Source organism: Euphorbia lathyris, chromosome 5, assembly GCF_963576675.1.
Source record: "Euphorbia lathyris chromosome 5, ddEupLath1.1, whole genome shotgun sequence".
Lineage (NCBI taxonomy): Eukaryota > Viridiplantae > Streptophyta > Magnoliopsida > Malpighiales > Euphorbiaceae > Euphorbia > Euphorbia lathyris.
In genome coordinates, this window is record NC_088914.1 from 75,843,839 (window position 1) to 75,858,805 (window position 14,967).

General features: G+C 34.2%; 1 long non-coding RNA gene across 2 annotated transcripts; it reads left to right on the top strand.

The window, feature by feature from the left end:
* The first annotated feature begins 9,362 nt into the window (after positions 1–9,362).
* LOC136231171 (uncharacterized) lies at positions 9,363–11,926 on the top strand. 2 transcript variants are annotated; one of them, XR_010689714.1, is made up of 4 exons: positions 9,363–9,615; positions 9,928–10,143; positions 10,822–10,965; positions 11,337–11,926. It is a non-coding gene; the product is annotated as an uncharacterized lncRNA (long non-coding RNA). The 2 variants fall into 2 exon arrangements; XR_010689715.1 differs by lacking the exon at positions 10,822–10,965 and having other exon boundaries at positions 9,365–9,615.
* Positions 11,927–14,967: the final 3,041 nt, after the last annotated feature.

Below are 14,967 nucleotides of genomic sequence, written 5' to 3' on the forward strand. Positions count from 1 at the left end.
CTCTGAGGAAGCTGACAATTGGTTAAAGGCTACAGAAAAAGCCTTTAGTACTATGCAGTTACGGGATGAGGATAAAGTCAGGGTTGTGTTTGGTTTATTACATGGACCAGCAGATGCATGGTTAACTCGAGTCAGGGGTTTGTATCCTGAAGGTTTGAATTGGGGAGTTTTCAAACGTGAATTCATGAGAGAATATCTGACTGAAACATTCCAGAAAGCGAAGAGAAATGAGTTCTTTAATTTGAAACAGGGGACTATGGCTGTGAAAGAGTATGTGGACAAGTTTGATGATTTATATCGTTATGCTAGTCAGTGGTTTCCTACTGAGGAAGTGAAATGTGAGAGATTTAAGGATGGATTGAGTGCATTTTATCAGAATGAGCTGAGTTTATTCGAGGGTGTACATTATCGTGGCTGGGTAGAGAAAGCATTACAGAAAGAAAAGTTAAAGGGGAAGTTAGAATCTGAGACCAGTCAGAAGCAGTCAGAGGAATTTGGGAGATCAAAGTTTGCTAGAGGAGGACCATCTCAGTTTCGGGGTAGTCAGATACAAAGTCAGGCTTCAAGGGGAGCATTTGTGAATCGTAGTACTTTTCGAGCACCTGATACTTTTAGCCAAGCTTCACACAGTCCTTCAATTGCTAGCAGTGGTAATGTTTTAAAATGTAGTCAGTGTGGGCAATTTCATTCAGGTGAATGCAGAAAGAGAACATTACAGTGTTTTCAGTGTGGCGGAAGTGGTCACTTAAGGAGGGATTGTCCTTCAGGGAGGACAACTGAACCTCAGAGAAGAATTGTTTGTTATGAGTGTGGTGAGGAAGGACATGTACGTACTCGTTGTCCTAAACTGAATAGAGCTGGAAGGGGTAGAGGATTACAGACTGACAGAGGAAGTAGAGGTAATTTGTTTGGGAGAGGAAATAATCAGGGTAATGGTAGAGGTAATAACATGGGAAGAGGAGCTGGTAATACTTCTCAAGGAGCTAGGAATCAGGGTAATCAGTCAGACAGAGCTGCAACTCAACCTCGAGCTTTTGCTATGACTCCACAAGAAGCTGTTGCATCTACAGAAGTTATCACTGGTACGATTTCTTTATTTGGAAAAGATGCTTATCTGCTTATTGATCCTTGTGCTACACATTCTTTTGTGTCTCCATTATTTATGTCTGATATAATTTGGGAGTCAAAACTTATGCCAGAACGTTTAACTGTTAGCATGCCTATGGGAGAATCTTTAGTATGTACACATGTGTATCCTAATTGTGAAGTGAAGTTAGGAGAGTCTTTTATAGATGTGAATTTGATACCTTTGATGGTGCAAACATTTGATGTCATCTTAGGCATGGATTCATTATCTAAGTATCAAGCAATGGTAGATTGTTCTAAAAAGAAAGTTAATCTAGTATTAGCTAGTGGAGAGGGATATGTGTTTCATGGTGAGAGAGGTGTACGTAGAAGTATAGTCACAGTTATGACAGCTATGAAAATGCTAAGGAAAGGATGTGACGCTTTCTTGGCATATGTGGTAGATAGTAATAAAGAATCTCCCAAATTAGAAGATGTGCCAATTGTGAATGAGTATCCAGATGTCTTTCCGGATGAAATACCAGGGTTACCACCAGTAAGAGAAGTAGAGTTTGCAATTGATTTGCAGCCTGGTACCGCTCCTATATCACTTGCACCATATAGAATGGCACCAGCAGAAATGAAAGAATTGAAAGTGCAGTTGCAGGAGTTATTAGATAAGGGGTATATTCGACCTAGTGTATCACCATGGGGAGCTCCAGTTTTGTTTGTAAAAAAGAAGGATGGTACAATGCGGTTATGCATTGATTATCGTCAACTGAACAAGGTTACTATTCGTAACAAGTATCCATTACCTAGAATTGACGATTTGTTTGATCAATTGCAAGGAGCAACCATGTTTTCGAAAATTGACTTGAGAACTGGGTATCATCAATTGAAGGTCAGGGAAGAGGATGTTCAGAAAACAGCTTTTAGAACGCGATACGGGCATTATGAATTTTTGGTTATGCCATTTGGATTAACTAATGCACCTGCTGCTTTTATGGACCTTATGAATAGGATTTTTAAACCTTACTTAGATACATTTGTGATTGTATTTATTGACGATATTCTTGTGTATTCTAAGGATAAGAAAAATCACAGTAAGCATTTGAGAACAGTTTTGCAGATTCTAAGGGAGAAACAATTATATGCAAAATTTAGCAAATGTGAATTTTGGCTTGATGAAATGATGTTTTTAGGTCATGTGGTCTCAGCTAGGGGAATTTTAGTTGATCCTAAGAAAGTTGAAGCTGTAGATAATTGGGAAGCACCGTCGAATGTACATGAAGTACGTAGTTTCTTAGGATTAGCGGGTTATTACCGAAGATTTGTGAAAGGATTCTCGCTTATAGCTTGTCCGATGACACGATTACTGCGGAAGGGTGTTAAATTTGAGTGGACACCTGAATGTCAAGAAAGTTTTGATATATTAAAGACAAGACTTATCAGTGCTCCTGTGTTAGCACTACCTATAGTGGGTGAAGGTTATACAGTGTACAGTGATGCATCAGGGCAAGGTCTCGGAATTGTATTGATGCAGAATGATAAAATTATTGCTTATGCGTCACGACAATTAAGGCCACACGAATTGAATTACCCGACACATGATCTTGAATTAGCTGCCGTGGTGTTTGCTTTAAAGATTTGGAGACATTATCTTTATGGTGAAAAGTGTCTAATATTCACTGATCATAAAAGTCTGAAATATATAATGACACAGAAGGAATTGAATTTGAGGCAAAGGAGATGGATTGAGTTATTGAAAGACTATGACCTGACTATTGAATATCATCCTGGTAAAGCTAATGTTGTAGCTGATGCCTTGAGTCGCAAGAACGTTGGAAGTTTGAGTTATATACAATCAGTGAGAATGCCTTTATTGCTTGATATGAGAGCTTTGAATGTTGAACTGGTTTATGGAGATGAGGCAGTATTATGTGCAATGCTGAAGGTGAGACCGATTCTTCGAGACAGAATTAAAGAAGCTCAAAATCAAGATGAATTTTTAGAACAAATCAGAAAAGACGTTAGCGAGGGGAAGAAGATTGAATATAAGGTAACAGGAGATGGCATGTTAATGTTTGGAGACAGAATGTGTGTTCCAAATGTTAATGATATCAAGAAGGAGATATTAGAAGAAGCTCATGATTCGTCATATGCAATGCACCCTGGGAGTACTAAAATGTACAGAAATCTTCGAGAGCATTTCTGGTGGAAAGGAATGAAAAGGGAGATAGCTGAATATGTGGGTAGATGTTTAAGTTGCCAACAAGTCAAAGCAGAACATCAACGACCTGCTGGTACTTTACAACCACTTCCTATTCCTGAATGGAAGTGGGAACATATTACAATGGATTTTGTCAGTGGATTACCTCGTACACAACATGGTAATGATTCTATATGGGTAATTGTGGATAGATTAACAAAATCATCCCACTTTCTTCCGGTGAAAGTGACTTTTTCTTTAGAGAAGCTGGCACAGTTGTATATCAAGGAGATTGTTAGACTTCATGGTGTACCGGTTTCTATTGTTTCTGACAGGGATCCTCGCTTTACATCAAGGTTTTGGCCTAGTTTTCAGGATGCATTAGGCACAAGATTGAATTTCAGTACAGTTTTCCATCCACAGACTGACGGTCAGAGTGAACGTACCATTCAAACTTTGGAAGATATGCTGAGAGCTAGCATTTTGAATTTTCACAGTAGTTGGGATGTACATTTGCCTTTAATGGAGTTTGCATATAATAACAGTTATCAATCTAGTATTGATATGGCACCTTATGAAGCCTTATATGGAAGAAGATGTAGAACTCCATTATGTTGGTCTGAAGTAGGCGAAAGACAGTTATTAGGGCCTGAGATAGTGCAGTTGACAACAGAAAAGGTGCAAATCATACAACAAAGGTTAAAAGAAGCACAAGATAGACAAAAGAGTTATGCAGATCTGAAACGGAGACCAATTGAATATGATGTGGGAGATAGAGTATTTATGAAAGTATCACCGTGGAAGGGTTTACTTCGGTTTGGCAAGAAAGGGAAGTTGAGTCCTAGATTCATTGGTCCATATGAAGTTGTGGAACGAGTTGGGCCAGTTGCATATCGATTACAATTACCTCAGAATCTCTCCAATATACATAATGTATTCCATGTTTCAATGCTACGGAGGTATAGGAGTGATCCGAATCACATCATTCAAGAGCAGCCAATTGAATTGTCTGAAGACTTGTCCTATAAATAGGAACCAGTAGCTATCCTAGCTAGAGAACAGAAAGTCCTCAGGAACAAAACCATACCACTTGTTAAAGTTATGTGGCACAGACACTCTCGTGAGGAAGCAACCTGGGAAAGAGAGGAGGATATGAGACAACAATATCCCCATTTATTCACCTAGACGGGTAAGTACAATTTCGTGGACGAAATTTCTTAAGGTGGGGAGGATTGTCACGTCCGTGTTCAAATGTCTAAACTTTATACCTAGATATTAATATATATTATTATTATGGGGTATGTGATTTTTATTTGGTGTTATAGGAAAAATTTGGAGTTAATTTGATGGGTTGATGTGCAAATTAAAAGTTTAGGGTAATTATTAAAAGATTATATAAAGATGGAGGATCAAAATAGATATTTGTCAAATTTGGGATATAAATCCCAATGGTTCCAGGAGCTACGATCATCATCATCTTATTTCTTTCTTTTCTTTTCTTCTGTTTCTTTTTCTTTCATTATTATCAAACCGTTCTTCGACCGTTTCTCCACCGTTTCTTTGATTTACGGAGATTCGACCGTCCAAATCACTTGAACTTTAAACTATAGCATCCTTAGGCATAGATCTAAATCCTAACCGAAGAGTTTTTGAGTTTCGGAAGCGTTTGGAGGGAAAACGTCTTAGACAGGATTTAGAGGCGAATTGAACGAGTTGTTTTCTTCAATTAGCAGTCAAGGTAAGTCACTATCACCTATATTTTGAGTTTTATGTATATAGATATATATATATAATCAAAGAATTTTCAGAAATTGATATTTTAGGGTTATGCTGGAATTTTATAAAATTGAGGTTTTTCACAATCTTGCGAAATTATAGTTCAAATGAACTATTGACTATGTTTAAATATGAATTACAGCTTTTACTAGGTTATATTGATTTGAGGTTTCGTTGGTTGATTACTGTTGGAATTTTATTTGATTAACGATTGATATTTTGGAGAATTGAACACTTGTGAACTTGATTATGATCAAGTGAAGTATATACATATATACATATATATATTTGGTTTCAATCTATATCTATATATGGACTTAAATGTTTGGTATCCATTGAGAGTAGTCCGGTATGGTGGATTTAATTTTCAAAGACCATATTTAGTGAGAAATATGGCCTGTGTACACAGTCTGAAGACCTATTGGGTATGGCAGAGAAGTGTTGGGTAAGACCATATGGGATAGGCAATGTTAAGAGACGTCTCGTATATGTTGTGAATTGTGATTTGAATTATAAGGGGATGAACTCAAGAATGGATACAAGATTATATATTTTTGGTTTTTGGTTTAATACCTTGATCCTATTATAAACTTTAGTTTGGAGTATATTTTACAAGGTTTTGATTAAATCCTTTATAAATGTATATATATGTAGTTATATTAAGTAAAGTTGATTTTTATAGCTGATAGTTTCTTATTGAGATTTTTATCTCATGTTTTCCAAATGTTTTTATTGTTTTGTTTTAGGCGAGGAAGTGCAAGGTACCGAGAGGGGTACTCGATCCTAGGGCGAGGTTCGGTTACAGCTACGAGGTGCAAGTCGTCTCTAGGGTATTGCATCCATTTTGTTCATGTACATATATGTGGATAGTATACGGACACTAGAAGAACTTGTTTTTGGCAGTGTCCTTTTGTTTGGTTTGTACTGTCTACATCTATATATAATTAGCTGAAGTTGAGAATTTGTGGAATACTGTGATATGGGTTATGAGTAAGTCATAACTTGTCTATATAGGTGATGCTGGAAAATCAGATTCGTACTTGAATCTTGTGATGCATCTTTCGACCAGATATAGGCCGAATCTGTCATGGAGTCCTAAATGAAAGTTCTTTATTTTTATCTTATGTTTCCAGGAGTTTTTGAATCGCCTTAATCGGACTCCGTATGACAAAGTTAAGCTGGAAACGATATATGTTATTCATTTTAGCTTTAAACCAGAATTTGGTTTTTGATTTGATTTTTCTCCTTAATTGAGAGATATTGCTACTGGTTTATATAATAAGTCAGTGGTAATGTCTCACCGTCTTATCTGATCTTATTTTGGGTCGGGTTTGACATAAGCCTTAGGATGTTTTGAATCTCCACCTTAGGATTTTAATCTGCCTAGATCTAACGGTGAATGACCAAATTTACGTGGTCATCAAGGTCCATGTGAACGCAACTGTATCAATGGCAAACCACACTACAAAAAAAGGTCCTTTACCATCGGAATTTTTCTACTTTAGCGGCAGTTATAACTGCCCCTACAAATATTACCGATGGTTTTTACAACCGACAGAAAAGTGTTGTTAATACAATCGTTGCTATTTTTTACAGACGGGGTAATGTTTTTATAGGGACACCTTTCTACTAGCGGTTTAAACTGTGTCTAGTATCTCTGTTCAAACACTTACAAGGAAGGTGTTAAACTGAATTTCTCTCGATAATCTGTCGGTAAAAGACAATCACAATTTAGTCTTTTCCAACGAAACTTTCTGTCGCTGAATTCCTGATCAGTAATTCCATATATTGATAAACAAACAATGTCATTTCAAATTAATAATACACAAAGCCAAAAATAGAATAAAGGTATAAATTAAATACATTACCTAAGAGATTTGGGTTTTATTAAAAGTAAAGCAGAGAGCAGCAGTTATGTAGGTGGATAATTTGCCGGGACGGATACCATAAAAATGAGCACAAGTATTGGAAGTGAGTACTAGGTTTGATTCAAAGTTTTATAGTTAGTTATTTTGATTTAGTATTTATGAAAAAATATTTAATATATTTTAATTAGTAGGTTACTAAAATTAATATATAATAAATAATTACTAAAATTAATATAGTTAATAGTTACTGATTTGATTAGTAGTTACTAAATATTATATTTGTCTATTTTTTTATTCGCTTTTATATAGGCTTGTTGTTTATAGTTTAAAAGAAGAACCAACAACAAAATCAATAATAAAAAATAGAAATCAAGTAAGGATGAATTAATGATGAAAAAAACAATGTTGAGGAAGTTGACATGTCTCTAGATTAAGAAGACAGTTGAGAAGGAGATTTCAGAAGATGAGGATGAAGAAGAAGCAAAAGCCGCTGAGAGAGTGCATCAACAACTATTAATTATGGAGAGATGGTTCTCCATGATGATTTTGGTGAGAAAGTGCATCAACAAAGTATTGATTATGGAGAGATGGTGTGCTTCATGCAAAACTTTTTATTTTTTTTTTAGAACTTTGAATCAAGAGGGAGATCGTTAGTTATCAAAAACTTTTAATCCATCGAGATGCCGGTATACTTTCTAGGTATTTGATTTATTATTTAGTTATCAAAAAGTGGATTTATACAAGTGGGATGAGGACACATTGTTTTTGGCGTCAGTGATTTGTAATAACCGTCACCAATAAGGCATCATTGGAGTCCATTATTTGAAACAACCAACCCAAACGGCCTTTAGAATCGGTTATTTATAGAAACCGTTGCTAATAAAGTGACACTAAGGGCCATTTTTCCACTAGTGTGTCCATTCCAACTGGTGTCCAACTGGATATATATAGACTCAACGTAAGATAATTTAATTTCTTCATTGGTATAGTAACAATCTACACACTAATATGCATTACTTAGCTGATGCTCACACACAAATTTGCATACATGTTTTTATGGAAAGTGTGAAAGTTTTCGTTTGTTTTTGTATTTAAGTCCACAATTTCCCTTTGTAAGATGGCTGATCTGAAATGTGCGACTGTTTATTCCACAAAAAGTACACAATTTCCCTTTGTCGTGCTTGTGAAAGCCAAAGTTGTTATTTAAAATATATAATTCAAGTTGCACAAATTACACTGATGGGTTGAAATTTCTTGTTAGGAAATAGAACATGCATAGGCACAACCGAAAACAAAAACTTTTCTATTTCCATATGTCATAGAATTGGTTAATCGTTATTTCATATCATAAATAGATTGAACGTAAATATCTTATTAAAAATCTATATAGTGTTGCAAACGAGGTGCCCTCGATTAGCTTTTAATCTTTTCAACAAACTATATCAACTCAATCTTTTCAAAGTACCAGATCAACCATATTTAGCGATCATGAAGAAAATGTCTCTAAAGTATCCACACGAACTAAGAAAGAAATGGACGAAACGAGAGAAATAATTATGTTGAAAATTAGGGAGATATTGGTCCAATTTCATTAGTGGCCGAAATACCTATAGAGTATTTATAGGGTTTTTATTCATTTAATTACACTCATAATCACATCTGGTTAATTATTTAATAAGTGGCCTAATACATTATCATCTTCCTACACTTGTCCAAAATAGTAGATCGGCTCCCTGAATGTTGCAAGTGTCTCACCAACTCGCTAAATATACAAATATCCCATATCACCAGCTCCCTAAAATTGTCCATAAAAGTGGATTAGCTTCCTGAACTTTGCAAGTGTCTCACCAACTCCCTAAATTTGATTATTCTGTAACAACTAAATACAAAAACTTATTAAACCTAAATTCTAAGCATACTCGATTTGGATTAGCTTCATTGGTATAGTAACAATCTGTCTATTTAATGATAGCGGCTCTGGGTTCGTGTTTTGTCCGGGGGTGCCGACCTAGTTGGGATGTCCGGCTTCACACTTCTCAGATGCCAGATTTATTCAAAAAAAAAATTCTAAACATACGTCTTCATCTATTCGAGATGTAATTTTTTTGCTTCTACCTTTCAACCTATTATAAGAGTTCGTATTTCATGCTTGAGTGATTGAATGGATGAGGATCCAGAGTTAGTATTATTGTTTTTATATTTAGTTGTTACAAAATACTCGATTTGGAGAGTTTGTGAGATACTTGCAAAGTTCAAGGAGCTAATCTACTTTTATGGACAAGTTACACTACAAGAAAAGTGGGCTTTACCGGCCCTTTCATAGCAGCTGCAAGATAAACCGCCTAAATGGGCTTCACTGAAATTTATCCATGTAGTGTAAAAGGGCGGATCCATAAATCGTCACTAGAGAAAAGCCCATTAATTTGTTTTATCTGCCATCTGGATCCCATTAAAACCGCTTACGAAAAACAGAGCTTCCTCCTTCTCTTTCTTCCCTATGATCCTCTTTCCTCCGTCTGGTTCATCGACCATTCTTTCTCTCTAGAAATTTGGATGAGTTTGCTAATTGAGATTTGTTTATACAGAAAACGATTTTTATGTTTTTTCTACTTTTCTAATCCCTTGTGATAACAAATGCAAGAGAGAATCGCAGGCGAAATGCTCCTTCTCGGTCACGGCTGAGGACTACTCGCCTTTGTAAGTTCTAGCTTCTCTTGGATCCATCTAGGTGGTTTAGTTCGTTGTGTTTGACTCTCTTCTTTGTGTCAATGGAGGAATCCAGATCGATTGCTGGATTTTGTTTGGTTTCAGTTTTTTTTATTCTCCTTGATTTTTGTATTTTTATGCTTTGATTTCTTATAACCAATTTTTAATTTATTCTTTTGTGCTGAACTGCTTCTGGAATGACCAGATTTCTGTTTTCAATGGTTTACACGGATAGTTTTCATTTCTAAGTTCTGATCAACCAACCGAGTTCTTAATTCTGAGTTCTTAATTCTTTTGGATTAGGTATGGCCACTGGTTAGGCGATTCAATCAGCCACAGAGATACAAACCATTCATGAGTAGGTGCATCATGAATGGAGAGCTTGGGATTGGAAGTGTTAGGGAAGTGAATGTCAAATCTGGACTCCCTGCTACCACTAGTATAGAGAGGCTCGAACTCCTCAACGATGAAGAGCACATTCTGGGAGTCAAGTTTGTAGGCGGTGATCACAGGCTAAAGGTATATATTCTATGTGCTTCTTTATTTGTAATGAATAGTTGCAATTACTTTTTTTGAGATTCTCTTTTGTTTTCCAAATAAAATTTTCTCGTAATTTTCTTCCTAAAGAGGCATTGCCATATAGTTTGCTGGTTACACAGATTTGGAATGGACTTGTAGATCACCATTGATATAGTAGTAATTAGGATTGGTTGCTTTGAGATTAGATCACCATTGGTATTTTATGCTGGTAATCCTGAAATGGTTGATGGTTTGAAGTCATGTTTAGTTGCTACATTTCAAGTGCTTTTAAGGGGTTTCTGTCAAGGACTTTGGACAAAGTGTTTGTAAAATTAGGAAACACTAATAAACAGAGAAAGTGAGATATTGAATTGTTTAAATATGTGTTGTTCTTAGTTGTGAAGGATAACATACTGCCACTTGAAATTTTGTAAGTTCTAGCTTGTAGCTTTTGGAGTTTTTTTTTCTTTTTTGTTCATTTAAACTATAAAACCTTGCTGTAAGACATTTTATGATGATGTTAAAACATATTCTTGTTACATCAAAGGTGAGTTTAAAGTTCCTTCTCATTTGTTTTGTGTTTTGCACTTTCCTTGAATTTGTTTGTGTTTCTTTGTTATGAACTGTTGTAATTTTAGATACTCCAAGATTGAAGTTTTTGATATGGATTTACAACAGGATGAGTTATGGATTTCAAGTCAAAACTATGCACTTCAGGCATGAGAATGTTAGCGATTAACGTATCTGTATTTGTGATGACTATTGAGGGTATCATATTGGCACTTGATGTGATGAGATGTCAACAACTTGAAGAAAGAGATGGTAATTTAGACCAATTTAACTATCATCTCATATTAAATCTTTTGCTAGTGATCCATTATAATACCACTCCACATATATTTTCCATGTAGTTCATTTGTTTTAGACAATCTTCTGTATCATTGAAACCTGTATATTAGGCTACCAAAAAGGTCTATGCTTTGTGCTTCCTTGACATGTTTTAGTAATTTATAGATTTCAGGAATTGCACCTCCAACCAAGACTCCTCAATCATGTGTACAATGGTAGTGGTTCATGAGGCATATGATTGGACAGTTGTAATTGCAAAACTTTATTTGCAAATCAAGGACCTGATATTCTATTTGTATTTTCAACCCTCATCTCTAGTTAATTCTAGTGCTTCTTGTTTGTAGGTGTTGGGCATCCAGCAGGAGCATGACACAAAGGAAATGAGTGTCAAAGGCCGATGGAAGCGGAATTTGGAGAGAATAAAGACATAGTGGATTGGGTTGGTAGCAACTTGAAGTGTAAAGAGAGTATTTAGTATAATGGATTCAAGAATCGCAAAAGTTTTCAAGGAAGATGTAGTCAAGGTATTGAGAATTGCAATAATGTGTACTGCCAGATTTCCATATTTCCATCACAAAGACCAACAATGAGAAGTGTAGTCCAAATGCTAGAAGATGAAAAGCCATGTAAATTGATGAGCATTGTGATTTGCAAGGATGGGGCAGTCAATAAGAAAGAGATGCTCAATCCTTCCTAGCTGCTGCTGCTCAAATGTAAAATATAGAGCCAAGATAGCTTGTAACATATTAGGCAACTATGTAATTTTTATGTCTTAATCTGCTACCGTGTAATACTGAGAGATAGAGCTTGAACTTGACCTTGACCTTGACCTCTCTCTCTCTCTGTTTTTTTTTTTTTGTTAGTTCTGTGGAGGCGGATGTACTCAAAATGTAATAAAACTGTTGTACTAAATCCATATGATGCTTTTTTTTAACGAGTTCTTTATTTAAAATTAATTCATAATTATTATTAGGTACCAATTGGAATATAAAACCTGTATAAAAAAAATATCACAAGTAGGGGCGGTTAAAACCGCCCCTAGAATAAAAAATAGATATTTTAAAAGAAGGTGTAGGGGCGGTTTAAACCGTCCCTATAAAGTCCGTCGGTAAAAAAAAATCTATCCCGACGGAGACTATTTTCATCGGTAATCTGTAGCTCCGCATCCCTTTGGAGACGGATTTGGGGCGGTTGACAAAACCGCCCCTAGAGCTTGTAGGGGCGGTTTTAACCGCCCCTACACATGAAAAAAACTGCCTCTATAGGTAGTTTTTGTTGTAGTGTTATTAGGGAACTGATGATACAAAATAAGCAAGTTTAGGGAGCTCGTGAGACATTTGCAAAGTTCATGAAGCCAATCAACTATTTTGGACAAGTCACGGAGCTGGTGATGTATTCGTCCTTCAAAACTCTCCTAATCACATTAGGTTAACTTAATTAAATAGGAAATATAATTACTAGGGAAAAGTTCGAAAAAAATGCTCGTGGTTTGCCCAATTTGCAAACAGAGGCATGTGGTTTAAAAGTTCACAAATAAAGGTCTATGGTATGTTTTATTTACAAAACAAAGTATATATTACAATTACACATTTAAGTTCTAATTACAAACAAAAACATTTTTATCTTAATAAAAATTATACTTACATATCAACAAAACATAATCTCCGAAAAAAACAATTTTCTAAATCGAAACAATAAATAGTATATATGATGGAATTTTACGTTTTTTACTAATCTGGCAGTTTATAAATTAAATTGATATTTAAGTTCATTTTACACAGTTGTAATTTGATTTTGGGATCTGTATTTTGTTAATATATAAATGTAATTGAAAAAATATTAAAAAATGCTTTTATTATCACCAATTACTTAAAAGTTTAATTTTAAATACCTTGTTTTGTAAAAAAAAAAACATACCACATACCTCTATTTGCAAATAAGGTAAGCCACAAGCATTTTTTTTTCGTACTTTGCCCTAATTACTATTTATTCTTAATTCTATTATATATATATATATGTATATTTAAAATTCTAATCACATTAGAATCTATATTTCCTTTTAGGATTATAATTAATTTAATTTATTTATAATTATACTATAAATCAATCAAATAATTTATCCTAATTCTCCTCCCCCTCTAATTACAAAATAAGCATTATAAGTACATAAGAAAAATAAGATTACAAAATATCGTAATTTCATACATTAGAATCAAATTAATTAATCAGACCTCTTACTGGTCCCCAAAAATATTAAAAGAATGGTCCCAAAGCCTTGAGAATGTGGTGTGTCTTAAGTGTTATCGGTTTATGATTCATGTTTGTGGCTGGAAGTGGATAAACCTTATCAACAAGAGATGTACGTTAAACCCATGTTGTCTCAAGAGTCTATTTCAATTACCGTGCAAATCTTTCCTCATTGGCTGAAAGTGATATACCTTATCCTGACTATTTGAAATTTATTTTCTAAACCATGTCAAATAAAGAAGAATAAGAAACCAGGTATTCACTCCTCAAGGAATCCACAAAATCAAAATCCCAAATGGTAGGTTTCTAATTTGCAGAGCATCTTAGGATATTTTGAGTAGAAATATTTGGACTAAAGTGAGTGTGTTGGTTTATAATTTGCTGGGATATGATTAAGGGTTGCCAATTAATTAGAATTGAACTGAGTCTAATAAGAAATATAACTAAACTGAAATCTATCAGTCAGTTCAGTTACTAACTAATTAATAACCTTAAATTTCATACTAATAAATAAAAAATTGTAATGATAAAACAAGATGAGTAAAACCTTATATAAAATCAGAATACATCCAATATGAAAATCCACAAATGGAAGAAAGCATTTTACAATGGGCAAAATAATCATAAAAGGCAACCTTAAAACAAGAAAGAAATAAACTATGAATGAAATTCTGATATTTTCTAGATATCAATAGCGGCTGAAAGACAATTGGAATCCAAATTGTTTCGTTGAAATCCTTTGAGATAAATGTATATGTATTGATCATATTGAACTCATGTAGGTCTAATAATCTACGGTGAATTAACAATGAATTGTTGAGATAAACTTATCCGGCTCGAAAAGGCATACTTAGAAGACATAATGGTAATTAAGTATATTGACAATAAATATAATAGATACGTAAGTAAAATAATATTTAAATATAAATTAATTACACAAATGCATATAAAAAATAGTTTAGTTTTATATAAAGAGTTTGGTTTTATAGAAATGTCTTGCATATTGCTTTGCATCTATAGAAATTTCTGTCAGAGATTAATATAAGATATATGATTGGACATTGACTATAATCCTGAGCTTTTAGTTTAGTTGGTTTCATGACAATTCCAACAATAATAGTGAAACTCAAACCCGGATGAAGGTGCCATCAAAATTGTTATTTTTACTTTTAGATAAAATTTTATGTTACTTAATAAGCTTTATAAATACTTGAAAAAAATAAGATTACAAAATGTCGTAATTTCATACTAATATATTCTATGTAAGAAAAGGAAATCTTGGTTCCGAAAAGAGTTCCTATAGAAAGAGAAAGTGGCTTATTTTTTACCACGAAACAAAAGATGGATATACATAATTCATGAATCATGCTTGTTTTAATTATAAACATAAACAGTGATCTTAAGGCTATGATTTTTTTTATCGTTTGGTTTATTAAACCATTGATTTTTTATTTGTATACCTAATTTACTTACTAAATTAGTTAGTTGTAAGCATCTAATTAAAAATGTGTTATTCATCTCAGGTGCGATTGAAATTATATTTTGTATACTTTAAAATAAGAAAAGGAAATCTGAAAGATGGAACAAAAACAGGGACCTAGTAGTAATAAGTTGGATAAAACCAAACCTTAAACATTTTTTATTATAGAAAAGGAAATCTTTTCGGGCAAAAGCAACATTGAGGAAATCTTTCTCTAGCGGGTCTCAATCCGCCGGTAATCCGTCGGA